At 33.4% G+C, this 26,276-nt stretch overlaps 1 protein-coding gene and 1 long non-coding RNA gene across 4 annotated transcripts in view; one reads left to right on the top strand and one right to left on the bottom strand.

Annotated features, from left to right (window-relative positions):
- LOC145242974 (protocadherin beta-15-like) overlaps nucleotides 1–26,276 on the top strand; it is a 444,195-nt gene that overhangs the window by 329,610 nt on the left and 88,309 nt on the right. The gene's annotated exons all lie outside the window — the stretch shown is intronic.
- The window catches only part of LOC145242997 (uncharacterized), an 84,340-nt gene that overhangs the window by 31,795 nt on the left and 26,269 nt on the right, over nucleotides 1–26,276 (bottom strand). The window lies entirely within an intron of this gene.

Raw genomic sequence — 26,276 nt, 5'->3', positions numbered from 1 at the left:
CGGTATGGCTAATAATATAATATGTCAGTTATAACCGCCAACAACCTTTGGATTTCAAGTATGTAACCCTTTTCTATGATGCATGAATGCATTTTAGTTTGATAAATCGTCCATTCCTCGTTGGGATTTTGCACAGGCAACATAAAAATGACAACTATTAATTCAGAATCAAACAAAAGGAAAGATAAACTCTGAAATGCTGATGAAAATATGTGATATTTTAACATTAACGTTTTTAGCTGCACATGTTCGGATGTCTTTGGCAAACAGGTGATCACCATTTTACATACAAAGTAGTGATGGGATGATTTCAATTTCCGATACAATTACAGATTCTGTTCTAAATTTCTGATTCTAATATAATTACCGATTCCAATTCTTTTAAAATCTCTAAATATTTACCTATAGAGTTTGGATTACTGTAAAAACCATGTGAAAATACTAAAAGGAAGAATACATTAATATACCATAACACTCGCTAAAGAACATGTATTGTCAGGGCAAAAAAGTGGACGTCTTAATCAGCTAGTTAAAGAAAAATGATATTTATTTTAACGTCTTCTTGCATTATTAGGTTATTCAGAAAATTCCAAGCGATTTTTAGGCATACAAAGAGGATAGAAATAAGATTTCTCCTTAATATTTATTCAATAAAAATGATCATAAACTTGTTGAAACTTTCAATTCTTGCTCAAGTGCTCTAGTTATGATATTTGTATTTTCTTCAATTTTTGTCTTAAAAACATCAACAACAAATTTTTAGTGTTTTCTACTTGAAACATCATCTTAAAGACTGATGCGTTCTATTTGGAATTTGGCAAACAACTTCTGCACAGTCAATTCTCTTATAGTATTGTCACCATACACTTCAAAACTTTTTTTAGTTTCTGAACTTTTGAGATGAGGGTTGGTTATTCGTATTATTTGGATTCATCAGACTACTGTTTTCATCTTGAGTGTCATTTTCATGTTTCGGTCGATGGAATCTCTAACCTTTAGGTGTATCTCGTCAAACTCAGGAATTTTGGACAGAATTTGGAGCGGAACCCTTTATTTACTGCACTGGTTCAACAAGATACACCTGAATAAGGTCGGAGATTACATCAACCAAAACATTGTGAAAATGACACTCAAGATGAGAACAGTAGTCTGAGGAATCCAAATAATACAAATTTTTAGCGTTTTCTACTTCAAGAGTGACGATTTCCATTACAAACTTTTGAACAGTAGATTCTCCTATAGTAGTGTCACCATACACTTAAAAAATCTCTTTGAAAGGTTTAGCAGCAGTTTTTTTTTTTTTTTTTGAAGAAAAAAAGAAAATATAACTATCAGAAGATGAATTTTGTTGCAATCCATTTTCTTATGAGGAGCATCTGAAAGTTAATATATATCAGAAATATTTTGTCAGCAATGAACAAAATATGTGTAACATTTGCTAAGTTTCAGCTGGGATTTAAGTAAACAGTTTATAGTCATGTTCCTATTTACAATGCCTCCCCACGGGACAGAGTTAGACACCAGGGTCGTTTTTTAACGTGGAGAAAAGGAACAAAAATAAAAATTGTCTCAGTCGTGAAGGATTTCTCCTCCACTGACAGAGAACAAGAAATTGAAGTGCAGCATCTGAAGAACAGATACTACACTTTGATTTTGTCCCGAAGGCCAACAAAATAGTCATTTTAAGAGCTTTCAAGGACCTATACTTTTAAAATACTTAGGACTTTCTGGGTAACCTAATAAATACATTAGTATACTTGGGCAGTATTTTTTCTCTAATTCATATTTCATTGAAGGACAGGGGCAATTCTTGTTTGTTTCTCTTGCAATCCATTTTTCTTTTTGGCGGGATAATGTTAAAACGTTCTGTTTGAATATAAAAAGAAATTTGCATAGTCACAAATGTTTTCAACTTCCATAAGCCGTTCTCAAGCAAATGATGAATTAAAAATTGCGCTGTTGAATTTATTGAAAAAGATGATTAAAATCGTTTAAAATCATTAAAAGCATTTAAGCGTACCTTCCTCTTGATGCTGAGACTGATTGATGGTCGTTTTTTTTTTCATACGGATTAGTAGGGCTTCAATGATTATAAGGCACCTGAGGACGACTTATGGAAGTTGAAAACGTTTGCGACTATCGCAAATTTGTTTTTACACTTTAACAGAACGTTCGAACATTAGCCCGCCAAAAAGAAAAAGTGGATTACAAGAGAAACAAACAGGAATTGATCCTCCTCTTCAATGAATACATGTATAGAATTTAAATAAGTTCAAATAATTCCTCAAATATGCTTAATACATATGAACAGCTATTATAAGTGAAATTATATAACCAGCAAAAAAAAAAAAAAAAAAAAAAAAAAAAAAACATGGATTAATCTATATTTCGCACCCCTGAGGAAATGATTATCATCAAAACAACATTTCTGATGTTCATGTGATGTCATTTCTATATGTATCAGTGCACACCTTCAGTCAAAAGCTGCAAAAGAATTATGCTTCATCAGTGTTTGCATTCACTATATATCTAGATATATTATGTCAGAAATTTTATTATTTTTAATATGTAACTTATAATTTCTGATAACCTAATATAAAATGATCTAAATAAAAAGAAAAAACACCTACCGTTGACTTTTTTTTTTTATAAAGTGAAAGATCTTTCCAAATCCATTTCTAGCGGCAGGTTAGATCTGAGGTAGTTTTCTTACTTGCTGTTTGCTTTATAGCTCCTCACAACTTGAAATGGTTTAAGTAAACAGTTCATATGTTTAAGAACTTTCCAGACAACCTAATATATCTTCGTGTGTGTGTGTTTTTTGCAAGTATATGACTTATACTATTGAATTATTTTTTCCTGTTCATTCCTTATTAAAGACTTTCCAGACAACCTAATACTTGTCTCCTCCTTACAAATATACAATGATTTATTCCATTCATACCATTTTTTTTTTTTTTTTTTACCCACCTCCACCCCAAACAAGGCATATCCCCACTTGAACGTGCTACTAATTGGGACAATGCCTAGGAAAGATAAACAAGATGTTAGTTTACATTACATTTAAAGTTCTGCATATCAGTACAGTCAGAGAAGCAGGTAGCAGGAAGGGAATTCCAAATTCTAGCTGGAAGATGAAAGACGCTATCAGAGTAGAAAGCTTTTGTAAACAAACCCCTATAACCAGAATCATTCTGAAACCACATTAACCAGAGTGCTTAGATGAGCATTTTTCAGTTTGAATACAGATGGTACAATCATATCTTTACGTCGGTGCTTGCACCGGACTTCAATAGAATACACAGCAGCAAAACAACCGTCAATAATTTCACTTACTCTCTATCTGTGCCTAAAACTAAACAAATTCCATGAGCAGAGTTTCTTTCCTAAAACTGTCCGTCTGTGGAACAAGATACTGTAGAGGTGCTTCCCATCTGACTATAGCTTGATCCTTTTCAAGTCCAATGTAAATACATTTTTGTAGACTCGTCCTCTTAAATAAGGAGGTCCTAACCCAGTTTTACCATTACTGATCACCGAGTTGTCTCACCACCTACCTAACTCTTATTCTTGAGTGGCTCCCGGCCTTGATAAGTGGTGAATTTAAAGTAAAACAAAAAATATAATCAATGAAGGGGAATTTGCAAGGGTCTCACTAGTAATCTAAATATTGATTTACTTGTTCATACGTCCGGTGTCACAAAATATCGCAAACATGCGAAACGAATTACCTCCCTTTATAATCACTCTTTAGCAGTTAAAAATAATTAAAACCATTTCTTCTCCAAAAATTTTTCGAAAAAAAACAAAAAAAAAAACATGGCTGTCTGTTTACAGATTCAAATTGGTTATTTTATTTTATAATTTACAAAAAGTCATGTTGAAAGGAGGCTTTTTTATTTTAGTTTCTTTTTAAAATTAAAAAAAAAAATGTTTAAGTGAATTGACATTTGTTCTTTTATAATTTTTATTAAAAAAAATATTCAGAAAAAAAAAAATTGTTATAATTTTCATTAAAAAAAATGTTTAAGTGAATTGACATTTGTTCTTTTATAATTTTTATTAAAAAAAAATATTCAGAAAAAAAAATTGTTACGTGTTTTCATTAAAAAAAAAATGTAGATTTTTTAATCAATTCTTTTAGCTTTAAAAGGTTAAAAATTTGCTAAAAAGGTGTTTTAAATTCATCGTTATTTGTTTTATTTTATTTTTTATCTATTTTATTGATAGTGTTTTAAAAATGTTCAGCTACCATGGAATTCCCACGGGTTCTGCTAGTTTTAATTATTCCGATTACCGTTCTCATCTTCTAAATCATTCCGTGGATAAATCTCAAAAGAAATAAATAAAACGAAATTATATATATATATATATATATATATATATATATATTATTTGTTTTTACACCCAAAACAAGGTGCTGTGCCACTTTGACATAAGGGGCTACTATTTGGGATCAGATTTGCAGGGATACTATGTAGGGAGTTGGGTAGCGAGATGTCTGTTCACATTACACTTGAACTTCTGCATGTCAGTACAGTAAGGGAAACAGGGGGCCTGAGAGGTAATTTCAAAATCTAACAGTTCAAGCGAAAAAACTTTACGGCGTCTATGGATCTCTGCAATGTAGGGGTTGAATTTTGCTGCTTGAAGTTTGGCCGACAGTGCAAAACCTATCAAGTTAGCGACTTTTTTTTTTTTTTTTTTTAACCCTGTCTAGGAGCGAAAGACTAATAGCGGATGTGCCATTTATTTTTTAATTCTGTAATTTTTATAATGGGATAAGAATCCTACCATTTGCATGTTGAAGAAACTTATCCTTCAGTTTAACTAAATTCACTCAGATGACACACACACAAAAAAAAATAAATAAAATTGAAATAAATACTGGTTCTGTTAGTTATCTTCACTTCAAGGAATAGACTCTTGAAAAAGTCTTATGCAAATGAAATCTCGGTCACAAAACAAAAGATGAAACAAGTTTATAAGCGTTTCTTGCTAGTCAATTTTACAATCATGATTGGTCTTAAATATATAAAATGAAAACAAAAAAGAAAAAAAAATCCAACTTTTATTTTAATTCAAATTTTTTTATTTTTTTTTTTTATTTCATTTCCTTGACTTTGCAGTTTCATTTTATTTGATATTTTATTTTTGTTCATTTAATTGAAAACAATCCGACAAGCTTGACTATTTTGTGTAATATTATTTGATGGCTCTAATAATGGGCTTAGCTCATTTGATACTGTGTGAATGGAATCAAGTAGAGAGGGGAAGGGACAAAGATAAATAAAACAAGAAAGAGGGGTGTGGAACAAAAAAAAAAGAAAGAAAAGTGGGGATAGGACTAAGAAAAAAGAAAGCGAGAAAAAGTGGGCGGGACAAAGAAAAAAGGAGGGCGGGACAAAGAAAAAAGGAGGGCGGGACAAAGAAAAAAGGAGGGCCGGATAAAGAAAAAAGGAGGGCCGGATAAAGAAAAAAGGAGGGCGGGACAAAGAAAAAAGGAGGGCGGGACAAAGAAAAAGGAGGGCGGGACAAAGGAAAGAAAAAAGGGAAAAGAAAAAGGCGCGAGAGAAGAGAAATATACAAGAGAGAGAGAGAGAGAGAGAGAGAGAGAGAGAGAGAGAGAGAGAGAGAGAGAGAGAGAGAGAGAAAGAACAGAGAGTGGGATATAAAGGAAAAGAAAAAAGGGTGGGAGAAATAAAGATGGATGAGGATAAGAAAAAAGGTTGGAAGAACAAGAAGTAGTAAGATAAATATTGAAATAGATTGCACATGCACACATATCTTCTCTATAATGAGTTCTGTACAGAGTGGAATGATAAAATTATCTCCCTAGAAAAGACGACAGGATTTTGTGGGGAGCTTGGTCGACATTCACCGATGCCTTGTATCACGGTCGAGATGTGAGCATAGGTAAATGTTTCCCAATCCCCCCCCCCCCCCAAAAAAAAAAGGTTGTCAGAAATGGCATGAAGACAAAGGCGAATTTTAAAAGTTCAATATGACTTTTATTTAACAATAGAAAAAGGCGAATTGAATGGTTTTATTGTGTTGATGTATTTTTATGTGTGCATTTGCTGATTTAGCACGAGAGTCAAGAAGGTAATAAAGTTAAAATGTTTAGAAAAGGAAAATTACTTCTCACTGCTCTGGTATTTCCATGTGGAGAAGTTTGATGAATGATGCGCGCGAAGGTGGTTATTTAACGTCAGGAAAAAATCCGACGGAGTCAGTGATTACAGCATGTTGATTCGACTTCAACTCTGGGCTCGACTGACTGGTTTTGGTGCGTTTGTCCCCTTTTATAGTGGACAGACCGGCTCCCAGAGAACTACTAGGGAAAATATTTTTAAATTCTCTTTCCTTGTAATGCGATTGGCTGAAAACACAACATCCGTGTGACGTCAGGTGCTTTCAACTACGTCGGCGCACAGAGGCAGAGTTGCAGGTTTTACAAATGAGAAAATTGCGTGGGTGTATACAGCAAATCTATGCGCCACTGAAACGTTGCTTGTACAATCACTTAATATTTGTAGCGAGTCCCTACAATTTCATTTTCTGTTTGATGAAAACCGTTTTCTTTTCTTTGTTGTGGCTGTTGTTGTAGACGATCTACTAGTTGGCCAATTGTGTACAAATCCCAAGAGTGCGAGGAGCCTTCTAGTACAGGGTGACCCCCCCCCCAGAAAAAACGGGCCCCAACTCTAATTAGGCCCCGTTTCTTAGTGTTTTGTCCGAATGAAATAAAACTTTGGTCATAACTAGTTTATTATATTCAAAACATCACATCAAAACACTAGGGTCTTTGGCCTTTTTTTCTCCGTTGACTGTAAAATGCTCAGAAAAACAATTGAATGTCCTGTTTTTGTTTTTTGTTTTGGTCACCCTGTACGTCTGAAAGTAACACAATGTTCAACGAACGAGATCAGAGATGCGCCGCTGTACAGCTCATGCACTCAACCGATTCAAGTCATAACAATAGGACCATTGCCAGCATCCTCAAAATGCAAATATGGATAACAGGGACGTGTCCACAGTGATAAAAAAAAAATAAAATAAAATATACGGCCACGGTTATGGTCTTTGGTGTGGTTTCAAGTGAAGGCTACATCATGCCAACGCACATCTTCGAAATCGGCTTGAAAGTCAAAACAAGTATACTTCGATGTGTTGAAGAGTGTGGTGACCCCTTGTTGCAATCAGGTGACCGCTGTTATAACCTGGGTGTGGCAGCAGGACTCGGCGCTAACCCACAATTTTGGCTTTAGGAGTGCTACGACTTTGTACCCTTCCTTCACTTTAAAATAAATCTGTAGTGTTTTTTTTTTGTTTTTTTTAGGACGATAATTTTATCGTTCCATACTATAGGTTCATGAATTTCTCTTAAAGGTTTGGAGATCAATAAGTATTTAGTTATGTGTGTATTATTTTATTCAATTTAGGTAAACAAAATTACCATAAGTCGCTACAATAAAGTTACTGTTTCATTTTTCTGGAAATGACTTGCCTTGAATAGCACCAGAGGTCTCTTGTCGCCTGATGATGTCTTTTAAGACTAACATAGTAAATTTATTGTAGTGACTTATAATTTTGTTTACCTTAATTGAATAAAATAATAATCACGTTGACACACTAGTTCTCGCCAGATCACTGAAGATAAGCAACGTTGAGCCTGGCCAGTATCAGATGGGTGACCATTTGAGAAGTCTAGGCGCTGTATGTACAACGCCGAATTGTAGAAATTTCCAGGTTGGTATCAAGGGGGTGCATTAATTCACTGGGAGCGATGCACCCCCATTCTTTGTTAAGACATGCAGCTAGGAGAAAGTAACTGATATAAAAACCTGCCGTTTACTGTACACTTTGTCCTGTGACAGTTATCTGCACCGACAAAAGTTAGCAGTAATAGCAAAAAGTGTGGTTGGTTCTACACAAAGCCTTCACCACTATAAACATGTCATCTTAGTTGGTGTGGCGGAGGCTCATACATCGAAATCGATGAGAGAGTTCATCATTATATATTTATATATATATATATATATATATATATATATATATATATATATATATATATATATTATATAAATTCGAATAATAACCAGGGAACTTCTCTAACTACACTGGTTCAAAAGCTTAATTCTGCCAATACCCACTTTTCAATTAAATGGACCATCCTAAAAAAAGTTAAGTCTTATACTCCAGGATCTAAGTCTTATCACCTCTGTACAGCTGAAGCTATAACTATTATCACCTCCCCTCAAAGTAGTAATATAATAAACTCTAAAAACGAACTGATCTCATATTGCAAACATATGTCCAAATTTAAACATGGTAAATTTGAAATTACATAGCTATTAAGTTAACCCTTCCAATATATATCTTTTCCCATAAATTTTTTTATTTATTTTTTAAATTTTTTATCTTACCTTCTAAGCTTTTTATATTTTTAATTTTATTTGTTTTTCTTTATTTCTTTGGCCGGTTTCCCATCTGCTGTCTCCGTTTTATGGTATAAGTATACCTATTAATTAAATATATACATCAGCCTACTTATTTTTATTCTATGTATTTGTTTACTTATATTTTACTATATGCATTTATATACACATTTATTTGTCTTATTCCGGGGTTTGTAGATACCGGCCATTCCCTCCCCTTAAATCGTCTGTATATATGTATGTATGTATTTGTTCAAGTTGTATATGTTTTTGGATATGTGTATATATGTATACATGTGTGTGTGTGTGTTTGTATATATGTGTGTGTGTGTTTGTATATATGTGTGTGTGTGTTATTGTATATATATGCATATATGTATATATATATATATATATATATATATATATATATATATATATGTGTATGTATGTGTGTGCATTTGTGTGTCTAATATATATATATATATATATATATATAGTGTGTGTGTATATATATATATATATGTATATAGTTTTTTATATTTTTTTAAATTTTTAATTTATTTATTTTCATTTATTTTTTTATTTTTTTATTGTTTTATTTACTTATTCACTTTTTTTTTACTCTCCTTAATGTAATAGACGCTCCATTTCATAAACTTAGCCATTTACCTCTTTCTACTCGTGGTTCTTAATTTCATTCTGGCACTTTCACTTGCGTATTTAAGTTGACCTAATTATTAACGTTAACTTTCGCGCTTTTTGTCTGGGTCAGTTTGACCTTGCTTTTCAAATTTAAACTTTCACTTTTTTCTTTTTTTTTTTTAACCCTTAATTTACTTGATTCTTCCGGCCTTGGCAGACGTGTTTTAAATATTCTCTCCAGTGCTTTTTCTGTGCACATTTGAACTTTTCTTTTAATGATTTTGAATTCATTCCATTTGTGATTTTTCCAAGGAATTCTGCCTTTTGGATCATTTTGGACCATTTGGAACTTACCTGTTGGATTGGAAGTTTTTAATTCGACCGTGTTTGGATTTTACCATTCTTGAATTTTTTACCCTTTACCGGACTATCCATTCATGTGAAATCTTTTATTTTTTCTTTTACCTCCTATTCCCCTTACCTCACTCTTTTTTTTTAATCAAGTAAGATCTGTGACTTACTTGTGGTTTAATTAAATACTTTTACATGCAAAATCCGATCCCGCATTTTGCTAATTCCTGCCCTCTGATGAGAAGGAGAGCATTTCTTCGAAACTCTGCGGATTAAGGACTATCCACTTATCTTGTGCTTCCTTTTTAAAATTAAATATATTTTTAACTCTTTTTCAAGATGTTTTTTTAACATGTTTTATTAATCATTTGTTCATATATATATATATATATATATATACATTCATACATACTAGACTACCCATGACCCGTTGGGTCAGTATGTTATATTAGCTATGGAATTAATGTATGAGTATGACACTTGTGACGTAAAGAAAATAGCTTTTTTGTGACATAACAGAAACATTTCTATGAAAGTATATTCAAATGAAAAAGAATCTAGATAGATTTCTATGGGCCATTCTGTTCATAATTTTTATTTTTGTAAAAAAAAAAAAAAAAAAAAAAAAAGAAAGAAACTTACAGCCATTGAATTATAAATAATAAAAAAAACATTTTCGGGGTTATGTTGTAGTGTAGAAGAAACTGTATGAATGTTTTTTTAGAAAGGTGCATTAAAAAATGGAGAATAAATTAAAACAACAAAAAAAAAGGAATGCGATGGGTAAATCGCCGTTGTAAAATGCTCTCATGGTTGTCAATGAGTTAAAGTAGATTTATTTGTAAGAAAATTGCGTTAAAATAACTTAAACGTAATACGGAAATGAATAATAAATGCAGAAAGTATTAACAATTATTTATTTGGAAAATTTGAACACGAAAAAATAAAAAAAACAATTGGGACACTAAACGTACACAGTAAAACAATACGTTTTATTGTCGCATTGATTATTTGTTTATGAACACATGCGCAACCGAAGTCGTAATTGAGTTTTATAATTATAGAGATAATTATAAATGATTGTTTTAAAATACTTAGAGACTAGTGTTTCATGCTTAGGTAGTCATCAGTGCAAGAGATGATAATCGACGCTGCTCGAAGGATTCAAACCTTACAATGAAGTCACCTTTGATTCCATTAGCAAGGAACATACTCAGGGTGAGTGGTCATTGCGACGAAATATGGAAAATTTTAGCCTTAATGAAGCTTAACGTTTTATATAGACGATTTGAGATATAGACTGATGTAGTAACAAGAAGTTACGATCTTACACACACACATACACACACACATATTATTTTAACAAAAACCAAGACTTCAAGAATTGGTTGATAGCAACAAATAGTGTATTTCATGGTTAGTTACAATTGTTTCAAGACCATTCAGACAAAAACATTATGCGTTTGAAAATTTTCACAAGAACAGCCTTTCTTCAGACTTATTGAATAAAAACACACTTTTACAATAAAACATTATGGAAAACATTTCCCTTATAAGGAAAAGAAAACAAGTGAAAGTGTTTTACCTATATCGCATCATTGCAAAGGAGATATATATATATATATATATATATATATATATATATATATATATATATATATACACGCATACAAATTTATATATGTACTTTCTATTCCGTCATGCAAAAGTTACTGAATAAAATATATACCTTTTTCTAGTCCTCTGGATGAAATAATTTTAAGTGATGAGAGGAAATAACAAAGGAAATCGCAAGTCAGACAACAATCTCAGACACACTTTCTTAATGACATGCAATATGGTTTCCGTTCTGCTAGATCTACAGCAGATGTGCTAATACTTGTATCTCATAGGATTAGTGAATCTCTCGACAAAGGCTTCTTTTCTAGGGTAATTGCTCTTGACATATCAAAGGCCTTCGATAAGGTATGGCATAAGGGTCTACTTCACAAGATTTCCAGCTACGGTATAACTGGAAATGTTTTCTCAATTATTAAATCATTTCTCTCTGATAGGCTCATAAGAGTAGTGGTTGATGGGCAGAAATGAGAGGCCAAGAATATTAATGCTGGAGTCCCTTAGGGGTTCATCCTGGGCCCAACTCTCTTCCTGATCTACATCAATGATCTCCCAAAACACATATTTAAATCATTCATTGACATCTATGCTGATGACACGACCATCTATGGCAACACATCAAAGGCCGTAAATGACAAAGTTCTCTCTGATTCTCTTTCCTCTGATCTTGAGCATGTGGTACAATGGGGAAAGAGGTGGCTGGTTACTTTTAATGCCGCAAAAACCAAGCTCTCATCTTTACATCATCAACGCTCTGATCCCCGTCTGGCATCAATTGAAATGGATGGCTCTCGTCTTGGGGAGGCTCCATGTTTTGACAAGCTTCTGTGTTTTACCTTTACTCCTGATCTGAAATGGAACACGTACATCATCTGTTGCCAAGGTCGCTGGGAAAATGGTGGGATCCTTCTTCCACTCCAGAAGATATCTCAATACTGACGCAATTCTCTATCTGTATAAAAGCTAAGTACGTCCAAGGATGGAGTACTGCTGCCACATCTGGGCAGGAGCTGCTAAAAACAGCCTATCCTGCCTTGACAGAGTACAAAATAGACTTCATGGCTTAGTGGGGGATGCCCTTTTCTCTTCCCTGCAACCTCTCTCCCATAGCAGAGACATTGTGAGCCTGTCTTTGTTTTATCGTTATTTCCATGGCAAGTGCTCGTCTGAGCTCCAATCTCTGGTCCCCCCTTGCCAATCTTTCACGAAAAACACCCATCTAGTTGAAACTACTGTCAGTAATTTTCCCCACTTTTTATCTGTGCCTAAATCAAAACGTAGATTCCATGAACAAAGCTTCTTTCTTAGAAGTGCACGCCTGTGGAACTCTCTTCTGTTTGCCTGTTTCTCACCTGACTACAACTTGGATGTCTTCAAGTTCAACATAAACAAATTCCTGATGAACCGCCCCCTTAAGCAGACATTTTTATTAAACCCCCACACTAACGTACTGTACATGCAATAACCCTTATCCCTGAGTGGCTTCCGGGCCTTGATAAGTGGTGATCACCTTGTAAAAAAACACTTTATCAAATCTCAAATACTAACGATTACTACGATACTATCCCGTTGATTACTGTAATTAATTCCACAGGTCCCGCTAGTATATATTAATAGTACCTATTTACTATGCCTCCCCACGGGACAGAGTTAGACACCAGGGTCGTTTTTTAATGTGGAGAAAGGGTACAAAAATAAAAAATTGTCTCAGTCGTGAAGGACTGATCCTCCACCGAAAGAACAAGAAATGGAAGTGCAGCATCTGAAGAACAGATACTACACTTTGATCTTGGCCAAAAGGCCATGCTTATAATCCATTTTATTTTGTTCGATCTTAACCTTGCACAAGTAATTGATTATTTATTCAAAACTCTTGTGTTGGAAGAATTCACAATTTTTTCATCCTTTTCCTCTTTACATTTGACTGTTGTCCACTTCAGGTTGAAGTGACGAGATGTTCTTATGTTTATCTTCTTCCCATCGCAAGAAGATGTGACACAAGGACGAGAAAGCGGGATTTGAAAAGCCAATGATCTAGAGGAAAAAGCACTCTGGCCTGCAAAAAATGCCCAGGCAACCCGATCAGCGTTCCCTGATAAAGGTGTTCCAGCTTATTAGCAATAATGCAACCCTTTGGCAGAAGGCAAAGCTTGGAAGGGTGGTCCTCCTAGAACTGCATTTGATCAGAGACATACCTAAGTCAACGAGGAAAAACACACTTTAACAATGACCTAGACTCTGGTGGCTTTAGTGTTGAAGGAAAACTCTTGGCAGAAGTGATGCAAACTCAACCCATGTTTCAAATATAAGCGTATCCCCTTGATTTTTGTATTTTTTTTATTTATTTTTTTTTTTTGCATTTTCACCCCAAACAAGGCACAGTGCCACTTTGATGTAGGGGGTACTATCTGGGACATAATTTCTAGGGATACTATGTAGGGAGTTGAGCAGCAAGATGACTGTTTACATTACACTTGAACTTCTCGTTTTCCACACTATGCCTATGTTGTTGATGAAACCGCATGAATGAAATCAATTTAGATTATAAGGAAGAAATGTATTCGTAAAACTAGCAAGGAGACCCTACGTTGTTCGGGATTGAATGAAGATCTACGAATGTTTAACCCTCGTATATTTTATAATCGGTGAAATCGCCCTTTTTCTCAATTCATTATCTACTCTAATTGGGGACAGATCGCAGCGACATGGGAGGACACTTTACACACCTCCTCACAGTGACGTAGTTCACAATACATTGTAGTTTACATTGCACTGTAGAGAACCTGTTGATTTTCAAAAAATATTTTATATAATGGTTTGAATTAAAGTTTAAAATGCAGAAGTCAAGTATCATGGTTCAATTGCGCTCCAAACAGAAACATTTCTTTCAAACGCAACCCTGTCATATCAAAGAACATACTGTTGATTTTATATGCCAGGCCTTTCAGCTTGTGCATTAATTAAATTTCTCAAAAGCATTTATGATGTTAGTCAAAATCGCCTGTTTCTTTCTTTCACTGGATTTTTTTTTTCGATTATCATCGAAGACATTTTGATACAAAACCTATCTAAGAACACTGCCAGTCACATAAAGTACATTTGTGTGAAATTTCAAAAAGAAAAAAAAATCGGTCCAGCGTTTAGGAGTCCATAGAGAATGAACTCTCACAAACACAAAGTTCCTAAGTAGAGATTAACCCATTCTTCTTATAAGAGACCTTAGCAGATGAATATCTATTCAACTGTTTCCTTTGACAAAAAGCAACACCATTCCTCTCTGAACAGAAGAAAACAATCATAATATTTCACACGGATAATTGGGCGTTTTAATTTTCTTTTTAATGAAATGAAGGTAAAAATTCCATAACAATAACATGGAAATGATTCGTTTTCATGCTTAAATTTTGCTGTATTAAAATTGGATTCGACTTCCTTTTTTAATTCTCCCCCCCCCCTCTCCTATTATTTCCAGCTTTCAATCTTCAGAAATTTTTTTTATTATTATCTTTGGTTTTTTTTTTTGTTTTTTTGTCGGCCTTTTGTTCTGTTTCCTTTCATCACTCCTTCAAAAATTACTGGAAAATAATAATTTCTTACCCAAACCCATTTCTGATTTCTATAGAAAAATTTCCCCCTTTCTCACATTTGAGAATCACTTTTCAAATTAATTTCCGTTTTTTTTTTTGTTTTTTTTTTTTTCTTTACTAAAACTAAAAAATATCTCTTGGATTTTTTATCTTTATTATTTTTTTTTTCTTATTACCTCACTTTCCTTTGCTATGTTTTCTTTCTTTCTCTCTCTTCATTCAATCTGCTTTAGTTTTCTCCTAATTCCCTTTCCTTGTCTTAGCTCCGTTAAACTCCTTATTTCTTACCTTATTTCTCTTTCATTTTACCCCCCCTCCCCACACAAACTTTTCGTCACATTTTTCCTTTCTTTCCTCACTTTTCTCTCTCTCTCTTTCTGTTACTTTTCTTCTCCCCCCCCTTTCGCCCTTCCTCCGTCTCACAGTTCGCCATTGTTTTCCCCCCTCTTTCATCACTTTTCTCTCTCTCCTTTTCTTCCTCTCTTTCATTACTTTTCTCCCCCTCTCTCTCCTTTCTTTAACCCCCCCCCACTTTCATTACATTCCTTTCTATTTATTCTCGCGCATGGAGGTAACGGTTATCTAATGGTTAACGATAGAGACTGACGATCTGGGTGTCCTAAGTTGGAATCGAGTTTGCTTCACAAAAATTACTTTCACTTAGGATGTTGGCAACCTTCACGTGGTCCCCTCCGTAAATATTCAGCGTCTTTTTAGAAAGAATTTTGGCTAGAAAAATATCGGGGAAACCAATGTCAACAATGGAATCATTGGATTCATACAAATTGATTCTCTCCCCACTTTCGTCCCTCCTCCCCTCTCGCAGTTCTCCCTCTCTTTCGTCACTTTTCTCTCTTTTCTCCCTCTCTTTCATTACATTTCTTCCCCCTCTTTCATTACCCCCCCCCTATTTATTACATTTCCGATGTCTTTCTAGAAAGAATTTTGACTAGAAAACCATTGCCAACAATAGAATCATTGGATTCATACGAAATGATTCTCTCATAAACACATTAATTTGTTTTTCTAATTTCATTTTCTTTTCATATTTCATGATTATTTTATTTCCACTTCGTTTTTTTTTTTTTACAATTTTTACTATTCAGTTTTTTTTCACATTGACAAAAAACAATATACGATCTTTATCTAAAAAACAACAAAAAAAGAACAAACAGATACACAAGTTATGCACTTTTAAAAAAGCTTATAGTTTTCATGAGTTTCCATAACATGTGCAAAATTTATTAAACGTTTTAGAATCGATTTAATTTATTATTTAATGATTTTAATTTAATTAGAACCTGAAGTTCAACGATTCCCACCAATTATGTTCCCTTAAAAATGCCTTAAAAAGGACAATAAATCTGATCCCAAAATACTTTAATTCAAAATAGAAAATTAAAAACAAATGAATCAATTTAGATTATTCTGACAACCACCCTCACATTGAGTTGTTACCCAACACGTTGTGGCCTCAGTCACAAAGTAGATGAAGAATAGGAAATAACTTCTACTTGCCATTTCCTTGTTGTAAAAACATTTCCTCATTCTCTCGCCACGCGTGACTTTTCGTTATGGCTGTGACGTCACCCACGTCTCTCTTTTTTTTTTTTACCGGTGACGTCATTTCACATACATTTGCAAATGCGCGTCCGCGGTGTGTTATTGTAACAATGTAAAAGTCAATGTGACCTGACCTTCTTCAAGTATATCTTGCAGAACTTGGGAATCTACATAAAATATTTAACAGAACTCTTTATTTAAATACATCGGAGTAAAATACTCTCATTTGATCAGCCATGATTTGGTAAAACTCCTAAGTAATTTGCAATTTGTATTTCTTTACTACTTTGATTAAACGCAAAATATTGATCTTAACACTATTTGAATTCATCAGACTACGGTTCTCATCTTGTGTGTTATTTTCACAGCGTTTCGGTCGATCTAATCTCCGACCTTCTTAAAGTGCATCTTATCGAACTCTGAAATTTGCACTGAATTTTGAATGGAACCCTTTATTTATCCACAGGGATATCATGCTCTCGTTCTATGGAAAGTGACTGGGTAGAAGTCCTAAGTAATTTGAAATTTTATTTTAGTGTCGTCTGCACTGAGGATTAAGTACAAAAAAAAGAAAAATCTGAGCCCCAAATACTTTAATTCAATAAAAAAAATTTACTGCCATGGTGAAAACTGTAAAAATACAGCTGACACAAAGTTATGGGTTTAAAGAGATTTGAAACTGAGGAATTTTAAGTTGCGATTTTAAAATAATCATTTTTTTTTTTTTTTAAACTAATGACTAGGACCATGACAACAGCATATTATCATTGTTTCGACTCTCGAGTATATATCCGACACAGACGCAGTTAATCAACCGAGAACCAGATCACTCTATATAAAAGCAGACAAGATATTAACGGATACATACTCAAGAGTCAAAATAATGAAAAGAATATGCTGTTGTCTTAGCCCTACTAATAACTTACGACTTATCAAGTTTAAAAATTATTCGAGGATAATAGTTTTTAAGAATCCACTTAACTTTGTACAATGTAGCCACGGGTTTTAAATCTCATTAAAAATCAGAGGTATAAATATTTATCTGGCATCTTCAGTATTTGTTTGAGACTTTTCTCAAGACAAGGTCCAAAGAAGAGTCTCAAATCTAATAGGTCCCACGCTATCCGCCAAGCGGGAACCTCTGTCCCATCACTGCAATGTCGCATCCCATGTCCATTTTACAAGTACTGTTTTTTTTTTTTTTTTTTTTTTTTTTTTACATGGTCACCACTTATCAAGGCTTGGAAGCCACTCGGGGATAAGGGTTATTGCGTGTACAGTAATCAATTATTGATATGTGTTCTGATGAACTCCTAGAACTTACCCCCCTCGACGTACATACTCTCAATTAATCCTACAAACAGCAAAATCTCACCCCTTCACTGTTGAGGTTATTAGATGCTAGAAAGACTTTTACTCTAATAGTTTCTTTGCCCAGACTACTAGACTTTGGAATTCCCTCTGTTTCCCTGATTGTACTTACCTGGAGAAGTTTAAATGTAAATGTACTGCTCAACTCCCCTTAGTCTTGATCCCAAATAGTAGCCCCTTCTGTTCCAAGTGGCAATATGCCTTGTTTGGGGGTGCAAAAGAGTAAAAGAAATAAAATAAAAGATAAACATGATTCCTAAAGAAATATGTAAGCAGGGACGTGCAGGTGTTAGGGGTGCCCAAGCACCTACGCCTTTTACTCCTGTTTTAAAAGTGCCCTTTTCAGAGGAATGTATTATAGACCTGTGCTCAATCATTACCATATTTTTGCATTTGTTTTTTTGTTTTTTCATTTGAGCACCTGCCCTGAAAAGGTTCTCTGCATGTCACTGTCTGCAAGGGTAGGTTATCATTTCTACCAAATTCGAAATTCTTATTCTAATAACCTAACGACCCCATCTATGGCAACACATCAAAGGCCGTAAATGACCAAGTTCTCTCAGATTCTCTCTTCTCTGATCTTGAGCGTGTGGTACAGTGGGGGAAGAGGTGGCTGGTTACTTTTAATGCATCTAAAACCAAGCTCCTATCTTTACGTCAACGCTCTGATCCCCATCTGGCATCAAGTGAAATGGATGGCTCTCATCTAGGGCAGGCTCCATGTTTTGATAAGCTTCTGGGATTGACCTTTACTCCTGACCTGAAATGGAACACGTACATCAAGACCGTTGCCAAAGTCGCTGGAAAAATGGTGGGATCCTCCTACGCTCCAGAAGATATCTCACTGCTGATGCAATTCTCTATCTATATAAAAAAGCAAAGTATGTCTAAGGATTGAGTACTCCTGCCATATCTGAGCAGGAGCTGCTAAAAACAGCCTATCCTGCCTTGACAGAGTACAAAATAGACTTTGTGGCTTAGTGGGGGATGTCCTTTTCTCTTCCCTGCAACCTCTCTCCCACAAAAGAGACATTGTGAGCCTGTCTTTGTTTTATCGGTATTTCCATTGTAAGTGCTCGTCTGAGCTCCAATCTCTGATCCCCCCCCCTCGCCAATCTTTCACAAAAAACACTCGTCTAGTTGAAACCACTGTCAATAATTTTCCCCATTCTTTATCTGTGCCTAAATCAAAACGTAGATACCATGAACAAAGCTTCTTTCTTAGAAGTGCACGCCTGTGGAACTGTTCTGTTTGCCTGTTTCCCACCTGACTACAACTTGGATGCCTTCAAGTCCAACACAAATTCCTGATAAACCACCCCCTTAAGTAAGATACTTTATCAAATCTCCAATACGAACGATTACTACGATATTATTCCATTGATTACTGTACACGCAATAACTCTTATCCCCGAGTGGCTTCCAGGCCTTGATAAGTGGTGACTACCATGTAAAAAAAAAAAAAAGCAAACAAAAAAAAAAAACAAACAATAGTCAACAGACACAGTTTGTAATAAATTATCATACACAGACCGTTTCGTTGTATCACAGCTCTTCAGTGTGCTTCTGGCAGAGATCACAAACAAGAAAGATAAATTCCACTGCTTACATGAACAGCATCAGCAAAGAAGAAAAGTGTAGTATCTGTTCTGAAACTACACTTAACCTTTTCTGACCGTGATCAGTGGAGAATAAATCCTTCTAGACCGAGGAAATTTTTTATTTTTGTTCCTATCCAGAGTGCCCCTTTTTGGGGAGCTGGATTTTCTCTCACATTAAAAACCGACCTCATGTCTAACTCTACCCTCGTGGGGAGGCAAGTAAATAGGAACATCAGCAACCAAAGAGTGCTCGATTTATGTTTATGAAGATATTAGCAAGGTTATCCGGCAATGCCTGGGTTGTAGCATAACTTCACATACAATAGTAAACAGCTACTTTCATAGGTAGTCCTATTTTCAGAGGCGGCGGCACGAGGGTAGGTTCTGGCCCACTTTTCAACCCTAAAAATAAGAGAAACAGCTCATTATACCCCCTCCTATGTTTACTGCGTTTATTTAAAATTTCAGAAGTCTCCATTAGGTTCTGATTTAATGAGTACATTTATTTTCTGGGGGTGGGAAGCTGGGTCTACACCTTAGTTTAAAATTAAATATATCCCACATTACGCGCCGTTACGCCTAGAAGCTATGTTTAACTAATAATGATCGGTTAAATAGTTCCGGAGTCCACCCCACACAAATATAAAAGTATACACATTCCTATTTTTAGAGAAATTTCTAATCTAAATTCTAACCCCCCCCCCTTTTCTTCAATTGAATAAATCGATATACGATTTCTTACGTTGAGAGAATATTTTCTTTTGTCGCTTATAGTTATCTCCCTTGTTGCCTGTTTCTTTTGCTCGAACCAATGTTATTCTCCCATATCACTCCGATACGGTTGTTTTTCCTTTTACATTTACAACGGGTTGGGGAAGGGTTCCGAAGCCACAAGATTCTCCGCCATTTAAATAATTTGTTCCCCGTTGGTCAAGGCATGTCCTTCTACACTTCTAGTAGGTCCACCTTCGCAAGCTTTGCCTTCTTCCTTTTGCACGAAGCGGCCCTACCAGGAAATGCAGACGGGGCTGCCCAGGCATTTTTTTAGGCCAGAGTGTTCTTCCTCAGGGGAGCTGGCTTTTTAAAATCCCACTTTCCAGTCTCTTTATGCACGGCCAAAAAAAAAAAAAAAAAAAAAAAACTTTTCGTTTTTTTTTTTTTTTTTTAATTAAAATCTATTAAAATCCATTATTTTGGAGACATTATTTTTTTTTCCAAAAAGATAAAAGCCTAAATTTTATCATATGAAAAAACAGAATATAAAACTTTTCTACTTTTTTAATAGAATTTTAAATTTCAAAAAAAAAAAAAAAAAAAAAAAAAAAACATTCACCACCATTTTTGTTCCGATCGATAAAAAAATGAAAATATTTTTGTTTAAAGGTTTCTGAACAAATTAATTTTTTTTTGTCTAAAGATTTAGGATGATTTATTATAAGAATATGCAAAAATATGACAATATAAGTACCTGAATTTCAACTAATTCCAACTTTTTATCTTACTGTATAGATTTTGTGTGACGAAATGAAAAAAATAAAAATTTAATGATAGTTTAGAATAAACTATTGTAGCTTTGACAGGACTAAAACTTCATAATACCCAAAGTTAAGCAACGATGAAGCTGGCTAGTATCAGATGGGTGACTATTTTAGGAATGCTAGGAGTCGTATATGTTGAAGACAACTCTTGCATCTAGTATCTTGCTTGGTCTACCATAGGTGAGTTAATATCAAGTAACAACAAATTGCCGAAAGAAATTATCGTATTTTTAGCAAAATGTGCAGTTATTTACCTAATATTTTTTTTTTTTTTTTTTTTTTTTTAGCATTGATTCTTCAAAGTGTTCTCTAGTGAATGGTACATTAGCAATCTTGGGCTCACTAAAAGAAAATTATAAATTTATTTTTCAAAAATTTAAAATTAGTATTTTTCGTAAAAATAATGAATATATATATATATTTTTTTGCTAATCTGAAAGACAATAATTTTTGTTAACATATTCAATAAATTTCACACTTCAAAACGCAAAAGATGAAAAATTAAACACATTCAAAATTAGTGTTTTTAACCTTAACATCTGATACATGCGCAGTTTTTTTGGGTTTTTTTTTTTTGCTTCATCTACAATCATCACCCTTTTGGTCAAGATCAAAGTGTAGTATCTGTTCTTCAGATGCTGCACTTCATTTTCTTGTTCTCTTTCGGTGGAGGAGAAATCCTTCACGACTGAGACAATTTTTATTTTTGTACCTTTTCTCCACGTTAAAAAAACGACCCTGGTGTCTAACTCTGTCCCGTGGGGAGGCATAGTAAATAGGTACAATCATCACCCTCCCCACAATACAATATATTTCGTTCAGTTTTGGCTGATTAATTTAAGCATATTTGTACCTACAAATAAAGGGGAGGTTGTAGGTATATATATATATATATATATATATATATATTAGGCACCGCCAAAACTGGGTGGGGGGAGGGCAGGTAAGTACTTTTTGACGGATCGTCTTTTTAAAAATCTACCAAAAATCAGGTAATTATCCAATCAATACGAAATTTTCAGCGATTATTAAGAGAAGAATGAACTTTATAACAGTGTATTTATTTTTAATAAACAATATTTATATATATATATATTTTTTTGCTTACAACCCCCACCCCCCTTGTTTTGAGAGGGTTCCAAATATGCTTAAAATAATCATCTGAAACTGAACAAAACATTATGTTGCTGTAAGGGACGGGGTTATAGATTAAAAAAAACTTGTTTGCATACCTTATTTTGATGTCTGAATATCAGAACTTCGATTGTGTTTAATTATCCCGCTTTTGAGTTTTGAAGTGTGAAATTCGATGAATATGTTAAAATAATTAATTTAAGTTAAGCAAAACAAAAACATTTTTTCAATATTTATACGAAAAAAGCCATTTTAAAATCTTTGATAAATAAATAAACAATTTCTTTTTAGCGAGCCGAATAATGCATGACCATTATTAAACAGGGCATGCTTTGAAGAATCGATACAAAAAAAAATCGATAATATTGTGCTCTTTGTGTTAAAAATATCATTATTTTTTTCGGTTAAGTTTGGAAACGTTTGCCGCTTTTCGACTACGGTGGACCAAACGCGCTGAAATAAATTTTTTTATTCTGCTTTAAATTGCCCTCCCTCCCCATTTTGGAGAGCCTGGTTCCCACACACATACACATTAAAAACCAAACTCATACAAATGGTCACCTATCTGCTACTGGCCAGCCTCAGCGTTAATAATACACTGAAATTTTCGTCACTGAAAAATAAGTTTTTTGGGGCTTTTTTCTCTTCCGTAGTTTGCTTTTTATCAAGTACAAATGTAAACAGTAATCAAATCGACTCGAAGTAACTGGTTTCCTATATGAATAAATGGAATTATTTGAAATCCAGGTACTTATATTATAATATTTTTGCATATTCTCATAGAAAATCACCCTAAATCTTAGTTAGACAAGAAATAAACAAATTAATTCTTTCAAAAACCTTTTTTTTTTTAAACTATATATATACGTTTTTTGTGCAAAACAAAAAACGCCAATTGTTAACTTTTGGGGAAAATTTAACATTTAAAATTTAATTAAAAATAGAAAAAGTTTCACATTATTCTGCTTTCTATATGATAAAATTCAGGGTTTTATCTTTCTGGAAAAAAAAAGTTACTCAGAAATAAGGGATTTTAATAAATGTAATAATGCGTATATATATATATATATATATATATATATATATATATATATATATATATATGTGAAAATTTCACATTGATTTGATAATTACTTGATTTTTGGTAGATTTTTAAAAGAAACTCCGTCAAAAAAATACTTACTCCCTCCCTCCGTTTTGACAGTGCCTATAAGACATCATCCCATTGCAGGAGGGAGATGAATAGATACAGCATACACTAAAGGTTCTTGTGGATAGACCTGAAAAAGGTCGGAGGTTATATCGGCCGAAACATGAGATAATATAAAAAATGAGAAGAATAGTTCGAATACTCCAAATTCGATTTAACCAGAGTTATGCCCCCTTGGACGGTTCGGGCATTAATAGCGGATAACTGATAGGGAGACAGTTTGAAAGCTGGTTTATCAATTTTTTTGTAGGTTTTCGATAACTTTTTGATTAGGCTTTAATCTTTCAAATACAAAGTTTATTTGCTAAAAGGAAAAAAATATTTGTGCACATATTTGTAAAAAGTTATAATTAAAAATGTTTTCACGGCGGAAACTGACAAATTCAGCTAAATTTTGAAGTTGAATAAATTCATTGTAAAAATCCTCTGAAAGATAAATATTAGTTTTCTGGGACTATTTAAAAAGATAATTAGTAAAGTCCTGAGATACAGAATTAAAAACAAACAAACAAACAAAAACCCCAGAGATTCTGGCTTCGCACAATAAAAACAAACGAAGTCGTTTAGCATGGATTCTATGTAAGCCCAAAATGTCAAAGTCAAAAGGCTGTTTGCAAATGACGCCAGGTAGTTGGGAGGTAGGTAGAGGTGCAAACCCGACTGTTTTTCTCCCCCCCCCCCCCACAGCCGTGCATCCGTCGATTCCTATTGTAAACGTTTGCATAATTTTTACCATTTTTTAATTTAATTATTTTTGTAGGTTTCTGCTTTTAAATTTTTTTCCATTTTTTTTAAAGATTTTTCAAGATTATATAAAACTTATTTTATGCTGAAGATCCCACGTTCATTCATGCAAAGAAAATATTAGAATCTCACATAAAAATTATGTGAAACATGTAATCTTTAAAAAAAAAAAAAAAAAAAAAGAAATTTTTGGTGTATGAAAACATTAAATAATGTTTAATTAAATAATATCAGTAGTTTGAGAAATTAATTTATTTCCGAGTTATATCGATTTCGTTCAGACAAACTAGGTTTTTTTTTTGTAATGTTCCTGAAAATGTTCTTTTTCATTGTTACAATTTACGACACTTTATTTTCATAAAAAAGCAAAAATAAATGCATTCATTCTTTTTATTTTACTACTGAAAACCATAACTTTAGTAAAGGTATTTTTTTGTTTAAACAAAATACATTTCCGCTAAGATTCAAATAAAAATAATGGGTTCATTATAGTCGTGATCATTACTTGATAAATACTGAAAATTTCATTAAAATTGGTTAATTTCCTGATTTTTGGTGAACTTTTAAGGGGTCAAAATGTTTGTCCATTTTGAGCATCGGCTATTCAGTTTGCACTACCTATACATAAAGAAGCCAACAAACGAAAAAAGGGATCAAAAATTCAAATAAATGTTACCAAAGGCAAGATAGAATACTCTTCTACCTACTTGGATAAGTTTTTGTGTTTTAACATATTTTACAGCTTTTATTCAGTTTGAAAAACAAGTAATGCCGAGTTGGTAAGTTAAACCAACAACAACATAGCCAACAAAATCATGCTGTCTCCACAGTGTGAATAATAGCTCAAAACTCGAAAAATAAACAAAATACTGATAGCAATCTACCTAATAAGTGTCACCATAACATTTATTAGGTGAATTTCTCAGTATTTTGTTTTTTTATGATTTAAGCGATTATCGAGACTTTTCAGTTGACTGTCTGATGTCGGCCATCTTGCCATTGTTTTAAGTTATCCACTCGGCACTACTTGTGCTTTTAAATTAAATAGACGCTTTAAAATATGTTTAACCACAATTTATCGTGGCAGGTAGAAGAGTAACTTATCTTATCTTGAGTAACATTTGTTATATATTTAATATTTTTTTTTACCATTTTTTTCATTTGTTATTTTCTCTGCAAAATAGCAACAGCTTTTTTTTAACTAAAAATTTTTAATTTATTTATTTATTTTTTTTTAATTATAACTAACCAAAAATTCCTGCAGAGGGTTGTTAAGAACTGTATATTTGAACATCACAATTAGTTACAAAATCTTTTCAAAGGATACCTAATCATTTGTATTATTCTATTTTTATTTTGGTTGGTATTTTTTATTTATTTTTTTATCTTGGTTGTATTTCGAATCTGTAATACCGATTTGATATTTGCTTTGAAATTTTTTTTGCAATAAAAATTGAAAGTAACAACTAAAAAAAGTAAAATGCAAATCATAATTATTTTATTAAACCATACATGACAAGGGCTCTTTATTTCAAAATAGTTTTGAATCCTGTAAGTGGCCGAAAGACAGAGAATGTTGAAATATATAGATTAAATGAAACATTAAAAAGAAAGTATTTTATTTTTCAGAATTTTAGAGCTGAGAATTAATTATTCATATTATTTGGATTATTCGGATCATTCGGATAATCTTAATCATTATTTGCACATCATTTTGGTTGATGTAAACTCTGACCTTCAGGTGTTTCTTGCTGAACTCAGGAATATTTATGGCGAACTTGGAAATCTTCATAAAACTCTTTATTTAATTCACAATGATAGCATGTTCTTGTTCCATCAACCATGACCGGGTAGAAATCCTAAATTCTCAATTGTATTTTGAATGCTGCTCGCACTGAGGATTGAACCTTCAACCTCCAAAAAGAGTAACTTACAACTGAATTTTACCAAGTACTTTATTCACTATGCCATGGGTCCTTGCAAAGATTCTGTGCAGATTCTCTAAGTTTAACAAGATGGAGGTTACATTGACTGAAACGTTGTGAAAATAACTCTGAAGAGAACAACATTCAAAATATATTTGGTCATTCTTATATGTGAGACTAGGAAAGCAACCCGGTGTTGCTCAGGGCAAAAATGTAACATTCCTGTTAAAACTTCTCTATCTCTTTCTCCTTCTTCCCACCTCTCTCCCTTCTCTGCCCAACCCATTCCTCTCTAGCTGGAGACACACACGCACATAAATTTTCTTTTATATAATAAATTCTGCATGAAATTAATCAGCTATTTATTTCCAAACTAGTATATAACACTGAAAATCCATCCCCATCCGATGAAACCCAGCCCAGCTGACTCTTGAAAAAATAATTTTTTTTTCTAAATTTAAGATATTATTCATCAGGGGCAACACTGATCAAGAATGTACCAACTTTGTGGTGTTTTGTTTTGTAGGTTTTTTTTTTTTTAATTTTAGATGGACATACAAACATGCACAT

This window comes from Euprymna scolopes, chromosome 21 (assembly GCF_053919585.1).
Source record: "Euprymna scolopes isolate OS-2025 chromosome 21, ASM5391958v1, whole genome shotgun sequence".
NCBI classification, from domain to species: Eukaryota; Metazoa; Mollusca; class Cephalopoda; order Sepiida; family Sepiolidae; genus Euprymna; species Euprymna scolopes.
This window is presented reverse-complemented; position numbering and strand designations above follow the sequence as displayed.